Source organism: Protopterus annectens, chromosome 14.part0 (genome assembly GCF_019279795.1).
Source record: "Protopterus annectens isolate FY-2018-M chromosome 14.part0, PAN1.0, whole genome shotgun sequence".
Lineage (NCBI taxonomy): Eukaryota > Metazoa > Chordata > Ceratodontiformes > Protopteridae > Protopterus > Protopterus annectens.
The window spans coordinates 1,115,553,173-1,115,571,282 of NC_056748.1; positions in this window are offsets into that span (position 1 = coordinate 1,115,553,173).

The following is an 18,110-nucleotide window of genomic DNA, read 5'->3' on the forward strand; positions in this document are numbered from 1 at the left end:
ATTACCACTCTTCAAAAAGCAACTAAAGATTCAACTAAAAACACAATGGCTTTGTCCTTGTACTAACCCTGACTAAACCCCCCCCAATATAACATTACTCTATAACTCTCTTCTAATAATCCTCTTTGCAGTATTAGCAATCCCCCCCCCTTCTTAGCATCTTATTCCCAAGCTGCTTATACTGAATATGCTCCTAACAACCTTGCTTTCTTCTGAGAGCTCTTATCTTCCACCTTGTATATATAAACCAATTTATTCTCTTTCACTATGAATGTAACTACTTCCCCTTGTACTTACATTCATTAATTCTCTTACTTCTCAGTGTTACTCACTTTATCATAGCCATTTTATATCTTTACAAAGGCTCATTCATATCCAATTTTCTAATCAAGAATATCTATCTCTTTCCCTTGATTATAATACTGTATTTTACCTTATTAAACTTAGCAGTCACAATCTGTATATTTGTAATTCTGTACATCTCAATTTGATGAAATAATTCTTTAGGTTTATGTACTGTATATATTGCATGGATTTTCAATTGTCTTGATTTAGTTAGTTTAAAGTTGAGCTTTTCTCCCCGGGCCTCTACTGAAAATGGACATGTATCCAGTTAGACTAGCCCGGTCAACAAATGTAAAATAAATAAATAAAAAAAAATGGTACACGGGTTACTCACTGTATAGACTTTAACCTGCTATGTGACATTAATACAACCTGCTGGAGAGAGAGAACTGCCTACCAGAGTTTCATACACCTTTGAAACAGACTCCCACATCATGTCGAACAGAGCACCTTATTAGCCCTCTTTAAATACAATCTGTACAACTGGATAGGTGGCCGTAATTTCACCATGGCAGTTCGACCTGTGTTCCTCTTGGACAGGGGCAATAGGTGCTCATCATGTAAATAAGGGTAGCAACTTGGCTAGGATTTTAAGGGCACTAGGGCCATTAGCCTAGTAAATTCCAGTGAGCCTAAGATCCCATAGGCTGATGTAAAATGCTCTAACATCCACACACACAAACTTGGCTGCAGTGAGAATAGTATCACAACCTATTTACATCTACAAAACACTGCACGGCACACACACACACATCTGGTTGGAGTGAGATTAGAACCCATACCTATCTAGTCTTACACACTACAGATCACATTACGTAATGCATGTGCCACAGCTTAAGCCTGACATTAGCATAGCTTTAAGTAGTCTTATGGTAGATGACATCAGCAGACCTGCATCACCTGCTAGGCCCAAAACAGTGCAAAACCCTGTCTGTTTGTAAGTCAGTGTGGAATTCATATTTGTTTTTAGGATGTTGTACATACACACTCAAAGACAAGTGGGCTAGAGTGAGATTAGAACCCCTACCTATCTAGTCTTACACAATATAGATCACAGTATCACAGGAGACATGGCTTAAATCCAACATTAATATGGCATTAGGTAGTCTTATAGTAGATAACATCAGCAAGCCTTGTGGAGGCTGAGAGTTTGGAGGCCTGTATCAACTGCAAGGTCCAAAACATGCAAAACAATGACAGTTTTGAAGTCAGTCTGATGTACACACTTACTCTTTGGGGAGCTACACACACACACACACACACACACACACACACACACACACACACACACACACACACACAGACACACACACAGCAAGTGGGCTGGAGTGAAATTAGAGCCCTATCTATCTAGGCTTACACACTATAGATCACAGTACTTAATGCATGCACCACAGCTCAAGTATGCTTTGTAAATAACTGCAGGTGAAGTAATCCTAGACAACATAAACAAGTCCTGTGTTGAACAGTTTAAGGCCTGCAGAGTCACACTGCTTGTTGTTATCTGCAGCTAATAGCCTGTCAGGAAAACCTGTAGCCTATGTGACAACAGCACCTGTATTAGGCATATGTGTCTGTTTGCATTTTGATGGGCAAGCCTGTGGCAAAGCTAAATTAGCCCTGTCAATGAGTGTGCACACACTATAATACATTACACAACTTGTTCAGTTGTTGATGTATGTGTGGTGAAATCCAGCAGACACAGGGGGTGTAGTGAATGTGGGTGTTGCTACTGCCATAGATACAAACATATGGCTTTACAATATATGTACATATTCATATGCTGTGCATTGCATTTTCAAGGTTTTCACATTTCCACATGCTGTAATAGGGAGACATGGTATGACTCACTACTGTCCAGATGTTTGCAGCAAGTACACATGTTTAACTCATACTTGTGTGTTTCACACAAAATTATGATTTGCTGTCAAATGTGGTATCATTTACACATGACATGAGAGAAGACTGCCAGCACTCTGAACTTCAGATATCCCAATAGTCCTCCAATTGCAACATGTTATTCTACGCAGTTCCAGATATTTGTAAGTGCATTATCTAATGTTGAGCTCTTTTGGTCCTTCATCCAACATTATAAGTGCTGTAGTGCAGCTTTACTCTCCATGATCTGAGTATGTGGGGTAATACAGATATATATATATATATATATATATATATATATATATATATATATATATATATATATATACGTACACACACACACACACACACATGTATATACATACTATATATATATATATATATATATATATATATATATATATACACACACATATACATAAATATATATATATATATATATTTTTTTTTAAACAAAACTGCGTGAGGAGCAATGGATTTGCGCTCTGCTTACTAAGTGTACTGGCATGCACAGTCACATTTTTGGTTTGTGCATTGCTAAGTAGAGCATAAATGGGTGGAGCATTACTTACATCAGAGACTTAATTTTCCATAAACTGTCTCCAGTCCACAGCTAGCTGTACTCCAGGCTGGGATTATGATATGATTAGAAAAACTCAGAGCTGTATCTACCTCTATACTCAGGTCCATAAATGAATCTACAGTTTCAATCACTGTGTGCTATATGGAATATTCCCCTTTCTATTTATGTCTTCCAAATCTCATATGCTTAATTTGTGATGTATTTATAAGCATATTATACTCCTGTGACCAGACATACCCCATCTGTAACACGTGTAATCAGTATACTCAATTTCAAGTCATCTGCATACACACTGTAGAACAACTCAAGTGAAATGGATTGGTCTTCAGAGAAATCTGAACAAGTCTGGGCCTATAACAGAGCCCTGAGGGACACCCTGACTGTAACCAATTATTTCACTTGTCCAACTGCTGTATGATACTTCATCATCTTCTTTTGGCTGTTCGCATTAGGGGTCGCCACAGCAGATCATCTGTTTCCATTTCTTCCTGTCCTCTGCATCTTGCTCTGTCACACCAACCACCTGCATGTCCTCTCTCACCACATCCATAAACCTTATCTTAGGCGTTCCTCTTTTCCTGTTACCTGGTAGCTTCATCCTTAGCATCTTTTTCCCAATATACCCAGCATCCCTCCTCAACACATGTCCAAACCAATGTAATCTTGCCTCTCTGGCTTTGTCTCCAAACCTTCCAACCTGGGCTGACCCTCTAATATACTTCTTCCTAATCCTGTCCACCCTTATCACACCCAGTGCAAATCTTTAACTCTGCCACATCCAGCTCTAACTCCTGCCTTTTTGTCAATGCCACTGTCTCCAACCCATATAACATAGCTGGTCTCATTACCTTCTTGTACACCTTCTCTTTCACTCTTACTGGTACTAGTCTGTCACAAATCACCCCTGACACTCTTCTCCACCCACTCCATCCTGCCTGTACTCTCTTATTCACCTCTCTTCCACAGTCACCATTACTCTGAACTATTGATCCCAAGTATTTAAACTCATTCACCTTCGCCACCTCTACTCCTTGCATCCTCACCATTCCTCTATCCTCTCTCTCATTCACACACATATATTCTGTCTTAGTCCTGCTGACCTTCATTCTTCTTCTCTCTAGAGCATATCTCCATCGCTCCAGGGTCTCCTCCACCTGTTCCCTACTCTCACTACAGATCACAATGTCATCTGCAAACATCATAGTCCATGGGGACTCCTGTATGATACTTGTCATGTCCTATATGTAAGCCATGCAGCTATCCATCTTATCAAGAGTGCATCAATACCTAGTTGTTCTAATTTATTGTGGGGGGTGCAGAGGTCTTGTTCCCCTGCTCAGAGCGTTCAGGTAGGATATTTTTGTTTTTGTTTATTTTTATTATATGTTCGATGTTTTAAAACTTTGTTCATATGCTGTCGACCATATGAGCATCAACATTTTAAAACTTCAAGCTTATAATGTAGACTCCTTACATGATAACTGTCCTTTGAGCAACAGAGGCTGCTTGACAGACAAGGGATCATTCATCACACCATCACCTGCATAAATATGTATTTTGCTGTTCTCAGTTAATTAGCACATAATATGCAAGTTCAAATTGTACAGTACTTTCCTGATGCTGTGTGGCAATACTGCCTTAGTTAGTGTAAGGCCATGGCAAACGTCTATAAATTACATCACAACACAATTTTTCATGCATAGCTGTTATTATATTGTCATAGTACATCATGTTGCAGATGGTACTTAGATCTATTTTCAATATATGCATGCTGATATATGGTTTCAGGTCCCAACCTTTACATTTCTGATACTGACTAATCCAATATTATCCAAGACTTTTTAAATAGGTCTTGGATATGACGTGCAGATGCAAATGTGTATTTGATATGTGAAATCGGTTAAGACAGGGTTACAGTCTATAAAACAATACTTATTACTCTTTAACATGCCAAATATCTGGATATCTCAGGATTGGAACCCTGATCACCATCACACAAGTGAGTCTATATCAAGCGCAAACTTTCAAAAAGTCAAGTCTCATATGGTCGACACCATATGAGTGAACTTTTGAAAGCTCGCAAGTTTCAACAGAGATCGCCGTAGGAAATATTTCTCTTTACTTCACTGTAGTGCGGTGTGGGGAGTGCAGCCCCCTATGTGGGGGGTGCATGGGAGGCTTCCCCCCTGTTCAGAGCATTTAGGTAGGATTTTTTTGTTTTTGTTTACTTTTATTATATGTTCGATGTTTTAAAACTTTGTTTATATGGTGTCGCTCATACGAGCATTGAAGTTTTAAAACCTCAAGCATATACTATAGACCCCACACATGATACCTGCCTTAGTCCTTTGAGCAACAGAGGCTGTTTGACAGACAGGGGCTCATTCATCACACCATCACCTGCATAAATATGTACTTTGCTATTTTCAGTTAATTAGCACATAATATGCAAGTTCAAATTGTACAGTATTGTCCTGATGCTGTGTGGCAATACTGTGTGAAATGCTCATACAGCATAGATGATTTATTGTTATGGCAGTTACAAGGGGACACTGCTGTTATGAGGAGTGGGGGAACAAAAGCCCATGTTCTGCTAGGACACACACTAGTCTATCATTTAACCTCATTTTCTAACATGTTCCTTGAATGAAGTACCAGTAATTTGTTGCAGTAGGACTGCATGAATATTCTATGCATGAGGCCACTGAATAGAAATAGTGACATGTTAGTGAAAGGGGTGTCTATAGTCCCATGAGGATGTGATTTCTGTCCAATTAGCCCAGTATAGTTGCCTGCATAATGTATCCGGTCCATAGCTACAATGATATAACAATCCACTATACTACTGTGTAGGTATGGACTTACATTGCAAGTGCAACAATTGACAAAACTGTAGTTCAGGGCTGACTCTGATGCGAGCAGTACACAGACAATGCATGGATAAGTTCAGGATATGTGATTTAGCTGGCATCAGTTTTAATATCTGTATGTGAGTAAGGGTAATGTGTTAGTCCCTAGGGCCCTAGGTTGTCAGTGAATGTGCCATGCATTGTCTCTTAGCCAAAGCCAAGGTGTACCGAGCATGCCTATGTCTGCCTACAGGCACATCAGCAGGAATTCCTCCTCCGAGTCCTCCTATGACTGTGTCTGTGGTGACCTAGGCACTGGTGAGGGGCTGTGTATTCCTTCAATTTGCTGATCCTGCTGCAACTGTTACTGCAGGATCAGATTGTGCAGCATAGCACATACTGTGAATATCTGAGCACATGCTGCTGGAGTAAATTTCAGGGCTCCACCAGATATATCGAGGCACTGGAACTGTGACTTCAGAATCCCAAACACATGCTCTGTGATGTTCCCTAGTTTGTGTGTGCCTCATTATAGCATTCTTCTGTGGGTGTGTGCACATTTCTGATGGGTGTCATCATCCACGGTTCCAGGGCATATCCAGCATCCCCCAGTAAATGGCCCTGTGAAATGTCCCCCCTAGCAAACATCCAATACAGCTGTGATTTTTGCCAGATATGGGAGTTGTGATGAATGTCAAGGTTGCCAGCACACACATTCATGATAATCCGCTGGGCACTGCACACGACTTGGCAGTTGATGGAGTGGTATCCCTTGTCGTTAAAGTGGACTCTACCCTGCTCACTAGGTGGTGCCTTGATTTGTACATGAGTGCAATCTATGGCACTCAGTACTTCAGGGTAGTGTGCTACACAGTAGAAGTGTTGTATATTGCTGACCCTCACCTCAGGGTCAGGGGGAAAAGATATGTGCTCATTGGCATGTGGGAGCATAGCATCCAGAAACTGGTGGAGTATGCTGGATGCAGATGCCTGGGACACCCCATCATGTCCCCAGTTGGTCTTTGAAAGGTACCTGTAGCTAGTATCCTAAGGGCTACACATACCTTAGTTCCACTGGGATGGGCTCCCCTCTGTTAGCTCTGGCTCTGAGTTTAGTGAGGCAGAGCTCACTGAGCTTTTGTAATATGTTCATGCTCACCCTGTAGTGCTCTACAATCTCCAGCTCATGTAGCTCCTGGAAGGTTACTGTGGACCTGAACACCCTTCTTCTTCTCAGCCTAGGTCTATTGTCAGCAGCACCAGCAGCATTGACTTCAGCATATAGCACACATACAGCTGTAGTATAGCTGCAGCAGCCCCTAGCATTATCTTAGTTAAAATTTCCAAGTCTCTACTCCAATGGTTCAGAATATTGAGGGGAAATTAGAATGTAGGGTGCAGGCATACATTATACAGATCTGCTTTAGGTCCACCATGTGGGATTGGCTAATTATGATGCAGTTCACCTGCCTAGGATTAAGTGACATGATTTAAAGGCCCTACTTTATTGCGTGATGGTACACATAGCTTATACAAAAGTATATATTATTAATTGAATGTATACTTTTTTTGAAAGATGCCTACATACGTGGGTAGTCTGCTCACGTGAACATGCTAAGCTATGCACAAACATGCATGCTGAGCACTAAAAAATTCTAAAAGTAACAGGACACACCCCCTGGTGTTATCCACATCCAGTGGGAATATCAAAACCTTTCTAGGAGCCTACACGAAGTGGATATGCGGACATGGTTGCTCCTTTTAGTGTTTCAACAAAGGAACCTCATTTACATATATATTCATGCTGACAGTCTGGAAACTACATGGTTCTTAGCCATGCAAGCTGGGTAACAGCACAAGAAAGAAAAACCAAGGCAGGTGGATAAAGATTAGTTAAACACAAGTCAAACAATCCAAGTAAATGGAAAACCAGTCAACACATCTGAATCTAATGAAGTAGCAGTTCCAACGTTTAATTAAACAGCATAAAACATTTTAAAAACATCCAAGAAAAAGACAAGTGCTTTCACACCTATACAGGTGCTTCTTCAGTTCTAATAAAACAGGTATAAAATGCTGCTTAAATACACACAGTTTCAGGTCTACTATTAAGGTCACGTGACCTAAGCAATGGTCTTAAAGGAACATAGTCATTTAGACCCTTCCCTCTGTCACTTTGTAATTTTAAAATTCATTTAGCTTCAATAGACTGCGGTGGTGGTGCTGCTGTAGCGTTGTCACCTCACAGTAAGACGCTGTCCGGTTCGATTCTCAGCTAGAACGTCTTCTGCGTGGAGACATGCATGAATGGGCGTACCTTCGTTGAAGGTTGTGCATCAGAGCTAGCAACTCGGCATGTAAAAATCAACTGCCAATCATTAGCGGACTGGAGTTCCACTGTGGTGACCCCTAACCGGGAAAAAGCCGAAAGACACAACATTTAGCTTCAATACATTCTGTTTAGTGCTGACATCACCACCTTCAATGCTGACATTAAAAAGTTGTAGCACAATACATTTAAACTTATGGGTACTTCCAGCAACTAAAATATATTTTGACAGTGTATTTCTTTTATCTTTTCTAGACACATCATAAATGTTTCATATGCAAGGTCTTTGAAAGCAGTGTTACTTTTACCAACATAAAAACTTTTACAAACAGCACAGCTAGATAAATAAACAAGATTACAGCTCTTATCTGCAAAGAAATTGATTTTATAAACCTGCTTAGTCTCAGGATGCTCAAGTCTGTCAGTACTTTCAATAAACTGGCACATATTACAATCTCTACAAGAATAAGTTCCTATTCTATTAGAAATCCTTGGTTTCTTCTGAATAGGTTTATAACACAGCATTTTTCTCAAAGATGTATTGTTCTTAAAGAAAACTTAGGAACCCCACCTAAAATAGTTTTGTTTCCATCATTACATGTAAGGACATGCCAGTTTTTTTTAATAATTTCACAGGCAGAGCTAACATTATTTGAGAAGGTAATGCTCATTCTCAGAGTCTCCTTATGACACCCTAGAACTCCTAGCCTATGCATCTTCATGAGAGAAATATGGTTTGGCCCGGGCATTCCTATGAGATAGAATCCCTTGTCGTGCTACATCTATTTCATGCTATTGGTAGCCTCTACTACTTAAATCATTTGCCAGCTCATCAAAAGCAGATACCATACAGTCATCATCTGCATTGAGTCTGGCATACCCAAGGAACTGTCCTTTCAAAACATTCCTGGGAATATGTTGTGGGTGCATACTCTGCCTTTTGAATTTCTCCAACTGTTTTGGGTTTTTAATACCATGACAGGAATGGACCTCATTCCTAAGTCAAAGTATGATTAAAGTTCATGAAATTAGTATTGTTTCCCTCTTTTATGTCAGCCAAAAGTGCTCTTTGCAGCACCCACAAAGTGCCCAGTAATGACTCCTTCTGCAATTTGTACAGAGTTACATGTATTGGTAGCATATCTAAATATGATTGCAGCAGTGGCGGCTGGTGACTTCAAATTAAAGGAGGGCTGCAGGAGACAGCTGAATGGGTGGGGACAATGGGAAGGGGTGTGGCCAACTAGAAAGGGGTGGGGCTATGATCAAAACCACAACAACTGGAACTTTAATTAAATATGCTGCCCTGGGTGCCAAACAGTCATTACGAGAGTCCAATCAAGACAAAATGAAGTGTAGAAGAAAAAAATATTTCAATGCATTGGCTTCATGACAACTTACTTAATATCCAGATGGAAACAGGTTGTGAGGCATGAAAAAATAAATTACTTTTTAAATACATTACTGGAATGCCAGTCAAAATCAAGTATAAAAAACAAGCAGCACTCAACTCAAACCACCACTCCTTGCACTGCAGTTCTAATTATAATTTATATTCAGCTTTATAAAATTACCAAGTAACATGCTGAAAGTAGCAATCTCTGTGATATCCCCACTTGTAAAAATGTTTCTTATCCAAAAAAGACCTGCTGCCTGACACAACTGCCTACTTGTTTTATGGGGAAGACATGATCAAAATAAAAAATGAACAGCAAACAAGAAACAAACTCAAGATAAATTGCTTAAAGGATTCCTGCACAAGTTATGGACCACACATGATAGATTGGCATTCTGTTTATTTTACGGGTAAGCCTGCAAAGATGACTGCAAGTCTCCAACAAAAGATAATTGCAAGTCTTCAACAAATGTAATGAGCTTCTGAAAATACCATAATCCTGTCCTTTTATTACAAATACTGTCATAAACATTTCAATACCCAAGGCTTATACATTATCTAGTTATGTAAATATTCTCTGCATGGCAACAACAAAAAGGCTTTCAATGCTGGTAATTATTTAACAGTATGATTATTAAAGCTTACTTGCATCTTACAATCTCCGACAAGCTTACCTGATGCTCATTAAATCATTGCAACTTAAACAGAGCAACAGGGCACTGTGACAGCATGCATTTCCTGAATAATAAGAAGCATAAATCAACAGTATAAAAATCTGACAGAAAACCAGAACATTCTGCAAAATCAAGGACAGATGAAAAGCCATGGTTGTACTTGTGGTCTACCTTGGATGGGGGAATATTCTGCACACTTACACTGCATAACTGCTCCTTGCCTTCCTTGGACATATCCAGAGCCACTACAATGGGGAGTGGGGTGCAACAAGTATGTCATAATTTGAAATGTCTCTGGCTGACAGTGATGGCTCTGACACTCATGCCACTCAACTTCAGAGCAAGAAATCTGGACAAAGCCATACATAGAACTAGAAGTGGGACACAGGCCCAAAAATAAGGACAATTTATAAATATTGCTCTTATTAACTTAGATAATAGAACAGTAGTAGATCTTGCATTAGTACGAATTTTCTGAAGGGTATAAAATCTGAAACTCAAATGTCTGTCATTATTTTCTAACTTCAGTCTTTAATGACTTGCTACTAATTTGCCAGAAAACCACAATTTTATGAAAAACAGATCAAAAATGTGATGCAAAAATATAAAGTTGCCACACAATACATCTGGGAACCTGTCAAAAAAGGGACACCTTTTTAATATTAACATTGTTAACTTGAGCAGCTAACAAAATAAGAGCATCTGCATGCATTTCTGAAATAAAAGTAATCTATAACTGATCATTACAGTTGTATATAATTGTAAACCCTCCACATTTTCTTCCAAAATTGCCATTTTGAGGAGGGATTATTAGGGGAGAGCAAAATTTTGAGCCAAAATTGGGGACAATTGAGAGGTTTGGATATTCCTAATTCTACAAAGCGATTTGCACGTACCTCTCAACCTCTTAATGCAGGAAATCTGGACAAGGCCAAATATATTGGGGGAACATACAACCACTACTAAAAATTGCTCTTGTATAAACTTAAGACAGTTGATAGAATAACAGGTCTTGCATTAGCATGCATTTTTCTGAAGGTTATGACGTCTGAAACTCAATGTTTGTCATTTAGTGACTTAATTCCTAAATGATTTGCTAGAAAACCACAAATTATATGAGGAACAAACCAAAAATAAAAAGCAAATATCTATTCATTCTGCAAAAATATGGACAACTGAGAGGTATAGTTCAACCGGGGCTGTCTGAGTTTGCTACCCCCCCCCTCACAAAATCATGGTCAAATGGAGCCTCCCCCCTGCAGCCATTCCAACGTCCCATTCCTTGGTTATTTTTCCCCATTTACCATAAACACTGTAATGTGCATACTGCTTTACTTCTGCGATGATTTAGATTTCATTTGAAAGTTTTATTTTGCATTTTACACACAAACCCTAATAGATATCTGTTAAACAAAGCAATGCAGTTTCACAATGAAAATAGACTTAGCATTAAAACTTCTCTGCCCTTGAAACTCACATGCATTGAAACAGCATTGAAACCCACTTCCAGAGGTTCATAGGTTCATAGGTTTATACTAGGCTATCTGCCCTAAGGCATTTATAAGCCTAGCCCAAAGTTTTGTGGCTTACGCCACCCCTTATATGAAAAAATACTGTGCCCATTAGTTTGTTGTGCCTCTGTCCAGCAGTGACACAGAGATGATTCATCTCCCATCCACAGGACAAGATTTCTCTTGAACAGAACCAGCGAGGTGCTCTGCCTCACATGGACCGGGATTTTATTCCACAGCATAGGGAGTCTCTGAGTGATAAATCTATCCCTCCAGCACGTCCTATTTATATCCGTGCTAAGGTTTAAGTCACTTGCTCTAGTTGTTTTGGTGGATTTGGATTTTTGAGGTGGAGCATGTCCATTAATTCCGGGTTGGACATGGCCTTGTATGTATGGCACATGTCACCTCTGAGACTAAATAGAGCTGGAGTTTCTTCAATCTGGCAGCATATGACAGATTTTGAGTCCCTTATCCTTTTGGTGAGGAACTTTTGGGGTCTCTCCAATTGCTGCAGATGTCGGGTGAGATACATCCCGAATGGGATCATTGGTCTGATAAGTGAAGTACAGGGGAACAATGACCTCACTAGATCTGGATGTGAATCCCTTCATGATCAGGTGGGCAATGTAGAAGGTCTTTCTAACCACTTTTCCCCAGGTCCCTGATAACCTCTTCTGTGCTTAGTGGATTGAGTCCCTTCTGAAGGATATCGTTTGCAGTCATCTGCAAACTTTGTCAGCCAAAGTCCTCCCATGTTGGCCTGTACTTCTGAGAAGTAGATGCCGAACAATAAGTCAGACATAGCGCCAGCAACTCTAACCCTGTGGGTTCTGTCAGTTTGCAACCCATCTTGTGACATATGGGTTTACATTTAAGCTGGTAAGTTTTTCTACAATACCCGAGTGGGGTATTGTGTCAAATGCAAGGTCAAGGTAGGCTGTATGGACTGCCTTTCCCTCATCGATGGCCTTGGTGACTGTTTCAAGAAGTCGACCAAGTTCAAAGGCATGATCTGCCCTTGAACTGGGTCGGGTCCAATGTCTGCAAGTCCCTATATCTTTGTTTATGAGCTCCATTATGATCCTCTCCATAGCTTTGCAGATTAGACTTGTTAAGCTTATGGGGCAGTAATTACCAGGGTCCATAGAGGCACGCCTTTGTGGAGTGGGACCACAGTTGTGGTAAGGCTGAGATTAAACAGCTGCCTTATGTGCGGGTTTAATTCCTCATTTAGCTCATGTAGCACACAGCCGGGGACACCATCCAGTCCCATTGATGCTGTGTTTTAGCTTTAGAGAGAGCAGCTTTCACTATTTGAGATGTCTGGGAGGCTACAGCTAGGATAGTTATCTCTCCTTTAGGGGAGAGGGGTGAAGTTTGCACTGAACCTGTCTGCCAGTATGTTGGCAATGTCTGTGGGTTCAGTGATATTTGTATCATTTTGGACTAATTCTGAGCATATCTGGGAGTTTCCACCCAGGTTCCTAACATAGCTAAAAAAGGCCTTATGATTGTCCTTTGAATCCATGGCAATTTTTCTCTCAAAATTGGCCTTAGTTGATTTTATGAGTGATTTTTTACTAATAATGATCAGGGGTGACTTCCCTTTTATGGATTTTGTTCTATCATGTAATAGCTTTCTCCTCTTATTGTAAAGTTTGTTAATGGCTGGGTTCCACCAGACTGGACGTTTGCCCTTTGTGGAAAGAGTTTTGGTTTTATTTGGGATTGCCTGATCCATGCAGTCCTGGAGGTGTTCATAGAAGGAATTTGTAAGGGCTTCCGCAGCTTGGGTTGTGGTTTCCACTGGCTCAGGGGCCTTGAAGGATACCACACCAGTCTTGAGTAGTGTGAAGTTTGCTTTAGAAAAGTTCTTCACTGTGGTCTTTTTTGTTTGGGGTGGGGGCGGGATGTGGATTTCCAGTGAGATTAGTTTATGATCAGATCTCACCAATGAGGGATATACTTCCGGTGTGGAGCATTTTGTCCACATGTTTGTGATAATGAGATCTAGTATATTTTCTCCTCTCGTGGGAACAGTGACTAGCTGTTCCATGGCATTTGAATTTATGAACTCCAGGAACTGTTGGGCTAGAAAGTTAGGGCTTGAGTAATGCTCCCAGTCTATATTCAGGTAGTTGAAGTCACCCAATATGATGGTGTTTGGAGATACATTTATACCCTCCAGTGTCTTCAGGAAGACTGTGTGGGGTTCCTGAGTTTGAGAGGGTGGCCTGTAGCATGCTACAATTTGTAGAGCAGTTTTGCCTATGGTTAGTTGCACCTGGATGGTTTCCGCTCGTTGCCACCAACCTGGAGGTGTGGGTATCCTTTATGAATATGGATACACCCTCCTTTTGTGGTGTGGTCCGGGTTTTGGGGCCGACGCATGATATGAGGTAAAACCTAATAGTGCCGGGTGCTCTCAGGAGCCTTGAACCAGGTTTCAGTTACAGCACAGACATCGATGTTCTCCATACTGAGAAGGGCCTCGTGCATTTTGAGATTTAGACTTCTGGCATTGAGCAGCATTACCCTCAGTTTCTTCCCATTTTTGTTTTCTAGGGTGGTAGGTTTAGAATTTGAGCCTTGCCTAAAAAAGGCACTATGGGGGTGGCAAGAGCCTTAGCCAATATCCGGAATCCCAGGGTGACAGGTGCAAGCCGGCAGCGTGGCTTGTCAAGCATGTCATCCCAGGCAGACAGACACTGGATCCCCTTTGAATGACACCAGACATTAAGCCAATTGTTAAAGAAAATACATTTTGCCAGTGGCAGATAAAGATTAACTCTGGGCTGTTTTCAAAATCACAGGCCCCTTGAACATGAAACATACACATGCTCTTTGATACACCTTCCTGACTGTATTACATTATATTCCTTGTACAATACAGTATGGTTGTTAGAGGGCATTTTAAATTTATTGTTTTGAACATTTTTCCAGTAAACAATGAAACAAAATGCATGCACCAGTGACAAAACTGCCCAATTCAGAACATTTCCATCATAAAACGTCTACTCAATCTTCTATAGTCCACCAGTATCAGTAAATATGCATAATCTCTGAAGTAGTAAAATACACATTAAAGAAATCTGTAACTAATAAAGAGGTTGCTGCTAGCAAACAACTTTATATGTCATTGTTTCATCTACAAATAAAGTGCCTGTTGCCCTTGAAGAATAAATTGCCTATGTTGCATGCATTAAAAAAATGATAAGCTAGTAGTACTGCAATAGGGAATGGATAGCAAACTGATAACAGGTTCAACTAGGTATCTTTGCCAAAAAGGACTGTAGCATCCACCCCCTTTACAACACAGTACAGTATCAGCAATGCATCTACCTACTGTGGGAGTAGAATCCCCTACCTGTTGTGCTATTAACAATGCAAGCAGACTTAGCATAAGCAGCACTAAACTTTTGTTCCCCTGCAGCTCTCAGCTCCTTGTAAAATCTACTCGACACTCAGCTGTATCTCTGAACTTTGCAGCACAAGATATCTGGAGGGTGGGATGGGACAAAAAGCCAAAAACCAGGAACACATTTTAAACATTGCTTGTATAATGTTGGAAAGTTGCTAGAATAAAATGCTGTATTACCACCATACATTTCACTGCCACGTCTTGAACCCAGAGGACCCTGTGCAAAACAGTCAGAGAAACATACCACTATGCCAAATCAGCTGAAACAGAGGAAGACAAACTTAAATGGCTACTATTTAGTGAATTCAGTTCTCACCATAGTTGTCAACCTCTTAGCAAAAAACACCTGAAAAAAGCCAATAATGTGGGAATACAGCTGCCAAACATATTCAGTGAATTCAGTTCTCACCATATCTCTCAATCTTAGCACAAAATACCTGGACGAGGCCAATAATGGGGGAATACAGTCCCAAAAATATGGGCAAATTTCAAATATCCATGTTATAGACTTAGACAATTGCTAGAATAAATTGTTTTGTTTTACCATGTACTTTATGAAGAATATGAAGTCTGAAATTCAAATGCCTGTTATTTTTAAACATTTGTTAACCAGGAAACTAGTCTGACTTGGAACAAAACAAAGCCAAATTTCAGCAGAGCAGGGAGAAACACTCCAGACACATCTTTGTAAGGGATGGGAGGACATGCAGACTCCACACAGAAGGCACCCCAGCCAAGAATCAAACCAGAGAACCTGTAGCTGTCAGGCAACAATGCTACCAGTGCACCACTGCACTACAAACCTTTGCAAGGAAATATGAAGATACAGAAACCACAGATTTTATGATGAACAGAACAAATATGAGGCAAAAATCTGCATTTTTTTACAAATAGTGGTGGGGTAGGGAATTCAGGTCCTTGACACCTGCATCCAAGGTACAGGGTTAAAGCTTGAGTATTTCTACCCACCACTATGTGTTAACAAGGGCATTTTACACACACACACACACACACACACACACACACACACACACACACACACACACACACACACACACACACACACACACAATGTTGTTCAAACAGAGCTATGAGATATTTCCACTAACAGAGCTGATTAAATATACACACAGGAGCTGCCTTGCTTAAACGGAGCTATGAGATTCTTTCACACACACACCTTACCTGTAAATGGGTCCAGAAAGCAGTAAACCAGGTCCAACTCCATTGTCTCGAAGCAGCAAACCCACACTTGACTTAACGCTTCCCTGCCAGAGCTGTGAACTCAACTTACCTCACTCCTGATTGGTCCTGCGCTCAAATCGCTGCTTACCTCTCACCTGGTTGGTCCTGTCTGCGGCTCAAGCAGTCCTGAGCTCCTCTCTTCTGTGCGGTCATCTACCGCACGACATCTTGGGCATCTGCGGGGCATAAAATACCTTCTCTGCATCTGGACTGCTAACTCAGGCAGTCAGAGATCGGAGAGATTCCTGGGCATCTGCGGGGCAGTCTGAGTGTGTTTGCACATGCGCGGCAGTTCTGGTACTCGGTAAAAAAGGAACATTTTTTTAAAGTTTATGTTTTATGTTATGTATTTCTTTTATTTCTAGGTGGGAGGGCTTCAGTCCTGCAGACCGATAGCACGAGCCGCCCCTGGATTGCAGACTCAGCCTGTTTCTCCTACTACTATTGGAACTATCTAGGTATCTTTCTTCAACATTGCTATCATTTCTGCCTGCAGATCCTGCTATTTTATGACTTTGTGTCTTTCTGTATACAACACACTGTAGTCAGTGGGTGTGGCAATTTTAATGATCAATGCTACTTTTGTCTTCTTTTCTTGGACCAATATATCCGGTTTTCTAGCATCTATCTTTTAAACTGTTGGTAATGGATGATACTATGTGATGTAGACTTCATCATTTTCTATGATTCTTTGTGGCTCATGTTTCCAGTGTTTTTCAGCCACTTCAGTACCATAATGTTTGCACAATCCTCAGTGCAACAGTCTTGCCACATTATTATGCCTTTCGGTATACAATCCTTCTGCCATTAGTATATTGCAACCAGCAACAAAGTGTGCAACTGTTTTCAACTCTGTTTTACAAAACCTACATTTGTCTGTTACTTCCACATGTTCAATGTACTTTTTAAACCAGTGTGTACGTCACCCACTATCTTGTGTCACCAATAGTAACCTTTCATCTCTTGGTTCGCATTCGCCTCTCCTTAACCATTCCTGTGTTTGTTCATGATCAACACGAGGTTCTTCCAGAAGTTTTCTTTACTTGCAACTATATTTATGCGTTCCCCAAATTTCTTCCCTTCTCATCTGGTCCTTCACCTTACATTCTTTCTTTTGTTTTTTGGCACATTCAATTGCTGCCCGATTTTTATCTACTTGTGCTTTGATTTCCATTCCTGCTTGACACCGATATGCTTCTGCTAGATTAAGCAGAGAAGTCATCTTAGATTTATTCCCCTCATGTTTTGAAACTTTCACTACATTTGGGTCTTGTGAGGTCAGCAGATGTGTGGAGTCCCACGATTGTAGATCTATACATGTAATCAGTTTCAAGGAGGCCCATCCCACCTTTGGAATGGGGAATATATAATCTTGGTATGCACTAATTTTTATAAATCATTTGGTGAGCATGAAACATCCTTCTTGTTTTCCTGTCTAATCTGTCCAACACATTTTGGGGCCAGTCAAGTCACTCCAAAACTGTAAGTTAGCACAGGAAGAGCAAATTGGTTTATAGCTTGAATTTTATTCCTACATGCCAACGCTGTTTTCAGGATTAATTTAAATCTTCTAAAGTATTCCTTAGTAAGTTTTATTTACATTTGTTCATGGTTATTGTTGATCCTTCATCAATTCACAAATACTTATACACTCCCTCTTGCTCAAGTTCTTTTATATCACATTCTTGTCCCAAACTGATGTTTTCCTGGTGCTACAGTTTTCCTGCTTTAACGGTTGCTTTTGCACATTTATCAATACTAAATGACATTCTTATATCATTTGAAAAATTTTAACAACCTGCAGTTGTGCTTTCAGTTCCTCATCTGATGAGCAGTACAGTTTTAAACCACTGACAAAGAGAAGATGAGAAGGCTT